Genomic DNA, 12,527 nt, shown 5'->3' on the forward strand with positions numbered 1-12,527 from the left:
AAATAGTTAGCCTGTTGTTTATTAATTAATTAATTAATTACGGTATTATACCCCGCCCTTCAGCCCTAAAGTCTCTCGGATCGGCTTACAATTAGTATTTTAATTAATAGAGTAAAGTCATGCGTTATTATTATTGTTTTATTATATATTATTCTTTACTATGCCAATATAGATGGTGTAAACGTGTCACCACAACCCCTTTCCCCTAGTACGCCCCAGACTCCCAGAAGCCTCGATATTTTAAAACTGGGTGTAAACTGTCCAAACTGCTGCCAATATGCTCCTGAACGGGTTTGGCCGAATGTATCCCTGCATGTCGTGAGTCCCCGCTCCCAAAACATATGGCTGAAATCCAACTAAAATTGAATCTAATAACAAAACCAGAAGTGACAATCCAGTTTTGCCCAAAATGTGTCACAAGGCACCCCACTTGGCTGTTGTGTGTGTGAGGTGATAAATGCAGTTTAATTGTTACCTTTAACGTAAAACATTGCTACAATGCTGTAGATGGGCTTTGAGCAGGGGGTTGCGATGGAAAAGCAACACACAAATAGGCTGGTGATGATGATTTAAAGATATGCTGTCAAATATGCATACAGTGCTCTTGTACACTCAGTGCCTGGAAATAGTCAACAATATGTGTGTGTGTGTGTGTGTGTATTCGTTTCAAATGCTTTAGCAAAGATTTTCATTTTACCATGTCCATGGGGCTCGGTTGTTCAAGAAATACAAGTCCCCTCTCTCTTTCTCTCTCCCCTACTACTGGATCCAGAACTAGTTACACCATTCGTTTGGGTCCTGAGCAACAATAGTTATAATATGTTATCTGTACAAGAGAGGGATGACAATATCTGGCCAGATAAATCACATATTAATCCAAAGGTCTTCCTAAAATATCCTAAGAGTTAAGGCAAGTCAAATTGCTTCTAGAGCATTCCCATACAATTATCCTCAATTCAGTTTGTTTCAAAATCTAGGCCATCAGGAATCTTGAAATGGGGCAAATGCAACCAATTCTCTCTCTCTCTCTCTGCTCTCTGATCAACTAACAACATAAACCATATAATTATGAATGAACATGACAGCTTCATGCAGTATGGAAATCAATTTGTAACCTGATAGCACCATCATAAAATGTAAGAAGTGAGGCCCAAGACAAGGCACAGTAGAAAAGGGCATAAATTTTTGTTCTAATTTACTATGCTATGGAAGACAAGGGTATGTTATAAGTGGCATGATTGCCTGGATCTAACAGGAGACACCAACCTTCCCCAAAATATGTTAATCCACTATCATTTCAAGGTGCTTTCCATTGTATAGCAACAGAATGCAGTTCCATTATTTCAGTCAGCTTACAAATCCATGAAATAAACACACACTTCACAGCAAAACATTTTCCTTGTGAAAAGGGGATGGTCTGGATGAGCAAAACCTCTCCAAAAGACGGAACCCCATTGGCTGGTCACAATACAAGAAAACCTTCAAGCCTTTTTTCACATCAGTATATGACTGTGCTGTTTCTCACTTTTGTTTTTGTCTAAGAGCATTCCTCTTGTTTCTGGTTTACATGATCTAGCTCATGGGTTTCCAACCTGTGCTCTGAGGACCCCTTAGGTGCTCCGTGGTTGGACTTCCAGGGCTCTGCTGCTGATCCAGAAATTTGAATAAATAAAATTGGGACTGGAAAGAGAAAAATAAGAAATATATTTTATATGTAAGGTCTAAAGTACTGTACTATTAACCTGTAAAGGACATTGGATAGGCCTCTTAGGGGGTCCACCATAGAAAAGAAGGTCGACCAAATGGTGAAGGTCTGGAAACCATGGCCCTATGAGGAACGACGGAGGGAGCTGGGGTTGTTTAGCCGGAGAGAGAGCATGTTAAGGGGTGATATGGGGGAGGCCCTGTTAACTACTTGAAGGGTATGTCACATATTGAGGAGGGAGGCAAAAGCTTGTTTTTTTGCTGCTCCAGAGAGAGAACACAGAACACTGGATGCAAGCTCCAGGAAAAAGAGATCCCACCTCAACATGAGGAGGAAACTTCCCTGACAGGAAGGGATGTTCGACAGTGGAATACAAATTCCCTCAGAGAGGAAGGGAGTCTCCTTCCTTGGGAGTTTTTAAAACAGAGGCTGGATGGCCATCTGTCGGGGGGAGTGCTTTGATTTAGATTGCTGCATGGGCAGAATGTGGGTTGGATGGGATGCCCTTGTGGTCTCTCCAACGCTATGGATCTATGTGAAGAAAAAGGTTGGGGAACCCCTGATGTAGCTGAATGATGAATCATTTGGCGAATAGGCTGAACATCATGTGCCAGAAAGAGCGACTGGTTTTGGCTACAGGATCAACTTCATGAGAGAAATGAGAGTGATTGCACTGCTTTTTTTAGTTCGCCGTGGACTACAAGTTTGGAAAAGGTTTTGTTGGACCACAGTTCCTCAATTTCACGCCAACATGACCACTAGCAGGGACAGAGCCGAGATTGTTGGAAGGGGGGTCCGAGAATAAGTGCCACCTTATAATGGGGCTTGGGCAGCTGGGGCGCAGCGGACACACCACTCAATTATATGCTAGGGATGGGGGTCCAGACCCCAAAGACCCCCCCCTTGGCTACATAACTGGCAATAGTCATGAATGACTAGCAGATTCAGTGCCCGTATGCCATAAATTTAGCGTTTTCGCAAACTTGATGGAGAACGGGAAAAATGTGCCCACAATCTGAGTATTCTCTAAATCAGAATGTCAAATCCGCTAGATCAGGATCCCCAAAGTGGTGTCGATTTACTGCACCACACAAGATCATCCCTTAGTGGGGCTATAGTGGCAGTTGGGATTCTTGCAAGGCCTGAGTGCAGGGCATTGCTTCTGTGGCGTGAAGCGGTCAGACAGACGACTGGGTGAGGCATTAATGTATGTGGCAGTGGGTGGGGGGGGGGAGAGAAGGGTTGGCGGGTAAAAGGGAACTTCACAATTGGGCACGCTGAAGCTAGTTGGATCTTTGCGCAGGAACTTGGCTGGCAGGCTGGAATTGCTACTTCTGCTTTTCTTTCATGGAACAGGCGGAGGGAAGCGAGTAGGTAGAAGGAGCAATATTTTGTGGTTGTGTGTGTGGTGGGGGGGGAGGGTTGAACGGGTGGGGGAAGGCTTGTCCTCTGGGAAAGAAAGAGGGGTATCTGGGTCATGCCGCAAAAGGAGTCTTCAGCGTGGAGAAGCTCCGTAGTAAATTCGCTCCTCTCCCTGCTATGCCAATCTCAGTTCCAGAGTGTAGGACCTCTGTAAATCTCCCTACACACACTTGGGCCTGTTACAGACTGACAATAAACGGCTAAAGCTGCTTCGGGTCTCTTTGGAGGTATGCTGTTTAAATGATGCATGCATCCTAAGAATCCGAAAGCTGCACCAAAGCTGCACTCCAGTGCTTAGGAATGGAGTGTTACTTTGGCGCGACCTCTGGACTCTTAGGACCCATGCATCATTTAAATAGCATACCTCCAAAGAGACCCGAAGCAGTTTTATTTTGGCAGTTTGTAACAGGCCATTGTCTCCACCCCTCTCCACTCCAATGAGGAAGGATTGATAGTCCTTCTTTGCCTGGGAGAAGCTTCTCCCTTTCCACCTGGTCACCTTGAGAGCAACAACCAAACAGCTGGATGAGCAGTGACCAAGAGGCCTCTTGCCAGCACTTGCCTTGGTCCAGTGGCGTCATTAGGATTTATGTCACCTGGTGTGAAAACGCATGGTGCCACCACCCCCACCACCCACTACATTAACCTTCTCTCCAACCAGACTATACAGAGTCCTTAATAATGTTTTCTTTTTTTGCACCTAAATAATTCCGTAGATCACCGAATGTAACGGTCATAGCTGTGACATTAAACAAAAATCCTTTGTCCTCCTAATTCTTGAAGCTGGAGACTTCTGTCTCGCATTCACACAAGAGACTCCAGCTTTATGAATGGGATGTAGAAGGAATCCAGTGATTCTTCCTCCTCTTTATTCCTGTAGCAGGAGGCTATTCTTACAATCGGAGAAAACAGCTTTCAGCTTTGTGAGCGAGGTGCAGGACGAATCCAGGGATTCTTTCTCCTAACTTTCAGCGCAGGAGACTGGTGTGTCAATGGGAGAAAGCAGCCTCCAGCTCCCAAAGCAGGAAGTAGAACTGACATAACAGGCTTCTGCTTTGGGAGCTAAGAGAAGGAAGAATACTTAGAATATTAGGGAGCATCAGGCTCTTCACACTCCTGATCAGTCCAGAACAATATTTTTTACACTCGTGGGTTGAATCAGAGAAGATTTTGGAGGCTGCACTTCCCAAAGGCAAAATGAGTGGGTTATTCCTGCCATGATGTTTCTTTGACTGTTATGATTAAATTTCATATCTTACAAGGATTAGGTTATATGCTAGATTATTTAGAATGGGATTTGGTGTGATATGTACTAATGGACAATGGGTGCTGGGCTTTATATAGATTGATACTGGGGACAGTTATATAAGGGGATATTGATATGCTTTTGTATTTATTTTGTTGTTTTTGGATTTGTTTGATTTTGCTGTTTTTGTTGTTTGTTTTCACTTAGTGCCAAAATGAATGCAATGCTGGGGGGCAGTAAAAAGGCCTCTAAAGGGAGAGCATTCTGTAACTGGGGTGCCACTGCAGAGAAGGCTCTTTCCCCCATTTCCTTGCAAAGTGTACTATGCATTATGATTAGTGAGACACAAATGAGGGCCACTCCTAGAGACGTCACTTGTTTGGAAGGCACAGATAGATTAGATAGATGAATGGATGGATGGATGGATGGACGGACAGACAGACAGACAGACAGACAGACAGACAGAGGTGCTCTGTCAAGTATTGAAGTTCCAGGCCATTTAGGCCTTTAAACGTTACCACAAGCTCCTTAAATCCTTGTAATAGTTTTCCATGGTTTCAGTATCTCCCCACCCCTATAAATGCCAAGGAATGAACCTAGGACCATGGGCACCACCACCCAACTGAAACCCTTTCCATATCCACTTTATTTTTACTTGAAGAATATTCTCTCTGTGTATGTGTGTTCATCATTACATGAGTCATTTAGCATCCATTCCACTGAAATAGTGAAAACAGGCCTGATCTTAAAGGACTTCCCCTGAAACAAACAAACCACTCTCTATTGATTATGACTACTGAGCATGATTACATAGGGAAAGTTTACAGACTCCATGCTTTGGAACAGGGCCCATCTGATGCACTTAACCATCCCATTTTGAATGCTATGAACAGCAAGGACTCATTTGTACTTTAATTGAATTCAGTAGGGGTTTTGTTTTTGCCATTGACTTGAGATCAGCAAGAACGAAAGACAGACTGTGAAGCATAAACTGCAGAACTTTCATCATCCAGAGATGAGTTATTCTAACCATCCAGTTACTCAGAGTCACAGTACATCTTCGGTGATGTCCCAGTTCCTATCAGCATGACCTTTTGTAAAAGTATGGACAGCACTGTTCTGTGTAATAAAACGCAAGGTAGGGCGAAGCAGTGACTCCAGGTGGAGATGTGGGGTGTCATTTGAGAATGGTGGTAAATTACAACATTATCATGTTCATTTTATTGGTAGCAGAAGAAACAACCTTTTTTAAAAAAATTGATGCCAAATATCTCAGGTAGTCCACTGTTACTGAGAAAGCGCAATGTAATAACTAACTTTGGCAGCCAAGGTCCAGACAAGCCAACATTACTCTTTTTCTGAAAAGCCTCTAAATCTAATCAATCAGTTAGGCTAGTTTCCCCCCTCCATTCCAACAGGATTCTCATAGAAACAACATCCATGGAATCCTACCTTTCTTTGTCTAAGTCTTATGAATGAATAATCATGCATAGGTTTATGGGGCACATGGATATCTGGGTCAGAAAAAAAAGAAACCAATAAGCATATTATGGCTGGCATCCTGTTGGTTACACCCGACTAGAGCAGACCCATTCAATCAATTGTTAAATGGTGAGTCAACAGACAGGTGAATTGCAAAGACTCAGTGGAATTATTCTAGTCAGGACTAACAATAGGATTTAGGCCTAGTTCTATTTTTCTCCAACTAAGACACTAATGACATTATCGTCACTATATTTTTATTTGGTGTATCCATGTTAAATAGCCCTGAGAGAACCAGTGTGGCATAGTTGCTTGTGTGTTGGACTATGACTATGGAGACCAGTCTGAGAAGGGTTTGCATAGTTGTAGTCCAATGCTCAAACCATCACAATGGCTTTCAGGTTCACCTTAGAGTCTTCATATGACAGAAATGGCTTAAAGGCACACCAAAATAAACTGAAAATCCAGGATTCCATACATTAACTAAAGTTAAAGGGAAAGATTTCCCCATTGACGTGATTGTTTAGTTGTGTCCGACTGTAGGGGATGATGCTCATCTCCATTATTAAGCCAAGGGAGCCAGCGTTGTCAAAGATGACTCTCTGGTCACATGGCCAGCATCATAGACAGCTTTAAAAAAGCGGTCAAGACGGATCTCTTCCGGCAGGCCTTTCCAGATTAACCATCCTGGCCCAGGTTCCCTGATTCCCTCATTCCTCCCGTGGCCCCATCTTAGAGATGGTTGAGGATCAACAGAGGGATATCAGGGTTTTTAGTTTTAATTGCTGTTTTTATTCTTGATATTGTATTTTTAATATGTTATACTATTTAATACTGTCTTAAGGGGGGGAGGGATAAAGTGTTTTCAATTGTCATATATTTTACTGTTGTTAACCGCCCGGATTGGTTTGCCAGAGGGCGGTATACAAATAAATATTATTATTATTATTATTATTAAATGCCATGGCGCACAGAATGTTGTTACCTTACCACCAAAGTGGTACCTATTTATCTATTTGCATTTTTACATGCTTTCAAACTGCCAGGTTGGCAGAAGCTGGGACTAGAATCATAGAATCATAGAGTTGGAAGAGACCCCAAGGTCCAACCTCATTCTGCCATGCAGGGACTCTCAATCAAAGCATCCCCAACAAATGGCCATCAAGCCTCTGCTTAAAGACCTCCAAAGAAGGAGACTCCACCACTCTCTGAGGAAGGAGTCTGTTCCACTGTTGAACAGCCCTTACTGTCAGGAAGTTCCTCCTAATGTTGAGCTGGAATCTCTTTTCCTGCAGCTTGCATCCATTGCTCCATTGGGTCCTGTTCTCTGGAGCAGCAGAAAACAAGCTTGCTCCCTCCTCAATATGACATCCCTTCAAGTATTTAAACAGGGCTATCATATCACCTCTTAACCTTCTCTTCTCCAGACTAAACATCCCCAGCTCCCTAAGTCATTCCTCATAGGGCTTCATGGATTCCAGACCCTTCATCATTTTAGTCACCCTCCTTTGGACACATGGCTCCTCTTTCTCAATGTCCTAGTGAGTACTAGTGAGGGGCACTCACTCCGACAAGTGGCACTTGGGTCTTGAACTGCCAACCTGGTGACCTTGCAGTCATCAGAGTCATGTCTTAACCATTAAACCATGATGCATCAAAATTTTAATATTAAATGGTGGGGGGGATAGAGCTTAGAAGAGTGATTTTGTACTGCAATTCTCAGAATCCCCAATGACCATAAGGACAGCATTCATTGTAGTCAAAAAGTAAATTGTCCTAACTTTGGTCAAGAAACTTAGGTTTTGTACACTGATAGTCCATCTATAGCAAAGCTTAAATTGTCCTCCTTCCTGAGATTAATCACCAGGAGTCTCCCCTTACCCATTAAAACTTGGGATATTTAGCACTCTGCCATTTTATGAACTTTGATACAGACTTAGGCTTCCACATTGCCTCCAAGAAAACTACATTTACTTGCGCTCCCTGAGGCAAGGGAAGGAGAACACTGTAAGTCAAGAGTGTAAATACATACTCCATTTCCCCAGGAAGTCACTTTCTAAACAACGGACCGAGTTAAGGCTGACATCTTCTGTATGTTTGGGAATTGGTCACAGCATGAACAGAGGAATCTGCTATATGCTGAGTCAGGGAAAATATAAACAGGGGAGGGAAAATAGGACATCTGACAGAGTCGGGATCAGGGCATGAAGCACAGCATTTGGAACGAGCATTTAAGCTCCTTTTTGCAGAAACCATGCTGCGTCTGGAACCACAACCTATGAAACTCCCTCCTACTAAGCCTCCTCACTGGTTTGGCTAGCCTGGATCTTTTCTTGCTAGGCTGCTTGTCATCTAGCGGTAATGATAGGAAGAACTCTCATCCAGGATAAGGCTCATCGATAAACCAACTATTTTCAAGGATTTCTGAAACAGATTTATGTAAAGTTCAGATCATAAGAATCTGAGCACAGCTGAAGGAGAGACATCTGATGATACTACCTCCTATTATCCCCCTTCTTGAAACATTTCTACTCCAGCTGTGTACCATAGTAAGAGTGCCTGGAAATGCAGTTTTCCTCATTCTCCTAATATATGTTGGGAGCTCTGGGAGAACTTTGTTTCCTAACACTCGTGACATATATTACAAGCACTTGCAAGATTGCATTTCACACAGTGATTCGCAAGTTGTCCCAGTGCCAAGCCCTAGAGAAAAGAGAAATAAAAGAGCAGGGACAAGAGGTGAGAAGTGAGAGCTCCAACTCATCCAGTTTCAGAAGGGAGACTCCTGATCAATCTTTTGTATTCCCACTTTTCCAGATCCGTTTAAAATATCCCAGTTTCTTTCTCCTTTTCCCACTTCTATCCTTTGTTTTCAGCTTACTTTAAATGCTGCAAACTAAATTCAAGTAGTTTGTACTCAACTCAGTTAGGAGCGAAGGGCAAATTTGGTAGGATCAGTAAGGACAGATAAAGTAAATGGCTGCAGGCTCTCCTAGCTTGTGTGTTATTCCTGTTCAATAACTTTTGCTAACTTGTCCACACTCTGATGTTATTTGGCCACACATGTCCCAGTTGTCATCTGTGAAATGTTGGAAAACATGTAGATGGAGCAGTGACTCAGTTCAGCAAGGACAGTGGGGAAGAAAGAGATTTAATTCCAGGCCAGCCATCAGACATCAAAGTCCTCAAGCTTGTAATGAAACAGGCATTATGGTCCCCATTATGTGCCTTGCTTTTCTCCTACTATGTGATCCAAGTGGCTTACAATAAATTAAAACAAAGTACAGCTAAAATACGATTGCACAAACATTTGTACAAAAAATAATAATTAATAATTCTATTGAAAACACAAAGTTAAAACAGTTTAGAACACATGGTGGAGTCTCCTTCCTTAGTCTTTAAACAGAGTCTGTATGGCCATCTGTTGGGGGTGCTTTGAGTGAGAGTTCCTGCATGGAAAAATGGGGTTGGACTGGATGGCCCTTGGGGTCTCTTCCAACTCTATGAGTCTATGATTCTATGATTCTAAAACATAATAAAATGCAGCATAACACTTAAAAAACTCTGCTGGCAAAGAGAGCAGAGAAGGAGTCAACTGAGCCTCTGGGGAAGAGAGTTCCATGGTTTGGGAGCAGCCACTGAGAAGGCTCTCTGCTTGCTAAGAAACATGGATTATTTGTGAGCTAGATAATATAAGTTTTGGAAGCATCAGTATTTGTAAACAGAGACGCTAAGTATAGGAACTGGGATCATATGGATGCTGCCACTGAGACTTGTATTGGAATGAAAATAGGTGATACATTACATTGGACTGCACCAATAGCAGAAATGGTCTAGCCCAATAAAGTCTGTCCTGAGCTTGATTAAAAACTAAGCCTAAGTGACGGGTCCCTTGGTATAGTTGTATGAGCTGCATAGGAAACAGTCAAATCCATCTCAGGGCTGGGTGCCAGAGACTGGCATTGGCACCAAGTAAGGGGTAAGCTTGTTAGGTCACGACTATTACAGGCCCTACCTGATATCACTTGGAAGCTTAATTGAAAAACTGTCAGAGAAAGAGGGATTTAGCAGGAATATGGTAGCTAAATCTAATGATAGGTTAAATAGATGAGGAAGATGTAGACAAGCTCTACAAGGAAAAAAATGAAATAGTATTAGAAACAATGAAAAACTTAGAATCGCAAGAAGCAAGAGGATGAATGTCAGGAAAGGTAGGAATGTAATAATGCAATAATCAGAGGTTGATAAGAAGGAAGTCAGTGTGAGTGATTTACGAAGGTTAAAGAATGTGATTGAAGGTTGGAGTAGGTGAGAAGAAGGTGAAGAGTATGTAAGAAATGAAGAGGAGAAGTGAAGTGGAAGTATGGAGGAGAAGAGAGTAGAGAAGGAGTAAATAGATTGAAAGGATTTAAGAATAGAGAATGAAAGCAAGAAAGGGAAAGAAGAGAAGAAGAGGTATTAAAGGAAAGTAAAGGAAGACTGTAGATACAAAGGAGGAAATAACAATGTTGGTAAAGATGTTAGATTCTTGAATTATATACAATTACTGTATATAATTGTAGTTGCTGGTCTATCCACACTTCCTCTTCTTAGGTTTTTTTTTAATGATATTTGTGTTGTTTTGTATGTTTTTAATTAATAAAATTTTAAAATAATAAAAAAGACTATCACAGGCCCCAAGATTTCAGTAATAAAACCTGAGAACTAGAGATGACCTCCTTGCAAAGTTAAGGGGGGCAGTGGGTTCTGAGCATGATAAAATAAGCATCGACCACAGCTGCACAGATTATGCCATTGGAATAAGAAACATCAAGTACAAATAATAGCGACACATACCTTTGAAGGTAAGATCTTATTGTGAGGTTCTTCCCCTTGCCCTGGTGACCAGAGAAGAGTGTCCAAGGCTCTGAGATCTGGGAATCCTAGCAAGGGATCCACTGTTGACCGCACACAACCTTCTGACCTTCTTCCCTTTTCCAAAGACTAAGGAAGATACCTTTTTGGACTACGGCCCATCCATTCCCTGGTTGGTTGGGGAATTCTAAGAGCTATCATTGAAAGCTCTGGGTCTTTCTTTGGAGGAAATTCACAGTCGTGTGTGTGTGTGTGTGGGTGTGTGATAGCCTTTAGGGCTGAAAGGAGGGGGTATAAATACCATTAATAATAATAATAATAATAATAATAATAATAATAATAATAATATATCATCATATGAAGGCCACAGCCCAGTCTGACAAAGTGGAAAAGGGCCAGCTACACACAATGCATGGATTTTATCACACCTTCCTTGACTTTTTCCCCCAGACAAGGAAAGTAGCGGCTGTCTGCATTTTAAATTCTTGAATGTATTGCAGGCTGATTTAAAATGTGTAATCCAGATGTCCACGGCCTGGTTTGTTTACATTCCTGAGAACTGTTGTGGGGAGGGGGGAAATCACTATATATATATATATATATATATATATATATATATATGTCTGTCTGATATAATATTAGGCTCGAATGCACGTTAAATATATATATATTCCAGTTTTCGACACAGGCATTAACAGCTTGGGTCCCTCCTTACATAGCAGCCAGTTAAGATCCAAATGACAGCTACTCCCCACATCCCCAGCGCACAGTTTAGCAACACGGAAACTCCATTGCATTTTGATAGAGTTTAGAGGAGTTATTTTCTGGAGAACTACAATTCCTGGAATCCCTCACCCCCCATGGCTTGTGGCTGTGAGATTCTGGGAATGGCAGTCTCCAAAACTGAGTTTTCTGTTCTGGGGGAAATGAGCTGGCATTAGCAGCTCAGTGCATGGGAAGTCTATTTTTCCTAAGGATGGAAGAATAGTTTGCCCAATTCCTTAAATATGCCAACATTTGGCAAAAATGTCAAATTTCTCAATGAATGAGATAAAAAGACTTGCTTTTTTAAAAGAAAAATAGTTGGACAGGGGAGAAAAGAGAAGTCAAAGAAGACTTTGAATGCTTAACTCTTAAGAGTCAGGCATTTTTGAATCCCTATTCATCTGATTCATGTTTGTAGTGCTCAGCTAGGGCTGCCAACTTGTTTTATTGGCAGGCTCCTTTTTACCTGTAGCAGGCCAGTACAGCATACAGTCTTCTCCATAGAGGAAGTAAATGAACTGAATTTAACTGGTGCAGATGGATAATTTTTTTTTTTAGTGTCCTAAAATTCAGACATTTTATTACATGTGGGGCAGAGAATACAACCAGCATATTCATCCATTTGAAGTATTCCAGTTAGTCCCAAGGGTCATCACAGAATCCAGTTCATCCATGAGGCCTTAGGTTTAACTAACCTTAATTTGCAAACCCCACTGGCTGTAGTTCAATGCACACATTCCTGGGAGCAGTTTCCCATCAATATACCATAGGATCATAGGATCATAGAGTTGGAAGAGACCACAAGGGCCATCCAGTCCAATCCCCTGCCATGCAAGAATACACATTCAAAGCAATCCTGATAGAAATCTGGCCTCTGCTTAAAGACCCACCAAAGAAGGAGACTCTACTAACTCCCAGGAAGGAGTCTGTTCCACTGTCGAATAGCCCTTACTCTCAGGAAGTTTCTCCGAATGCTGAGGTGGAATTTATTTTCCTGCAACTTGCATCTAGTGTTCCGGATCCTATTCTCTGGAGTAAGCAGGGCTATCATAT

At 42.0% G+C, this 12,527-nt stretch overlaps 1 protein-coding gene across 6 annotated transcripts in view; it reads right to left on the reverse strand.

Moving 5' to 3' along the window:
- Positions 1-12,527, reverse strand: part of FLI1 (Fli-1 proto-oncogene, ETS transcription factor) — a 782,157-nt gene that overhangs the window by 143,175 nt on the left and 626,455 nt on the right. The gene's annotated exons all lie outside the window — the stretch shown is intronic.

This window comes from Sceloporus undulatus, chromosome 6 (genome assembly GCF_019175285.1).
Source record: "Sceloporus undulatus isolate JIND9_A2432 ecotype Alabama chromosome 6, SceUnd_v1.1, whole genome shotgun sequence".
In the NCBI taxonomy this organism is placed as follows: Eukaryota; Metazoa; Chordata; class Lepidosauria; order Squamata; family Phrynosomatidae; genus Sceloporus; species Sceloporus undulatus.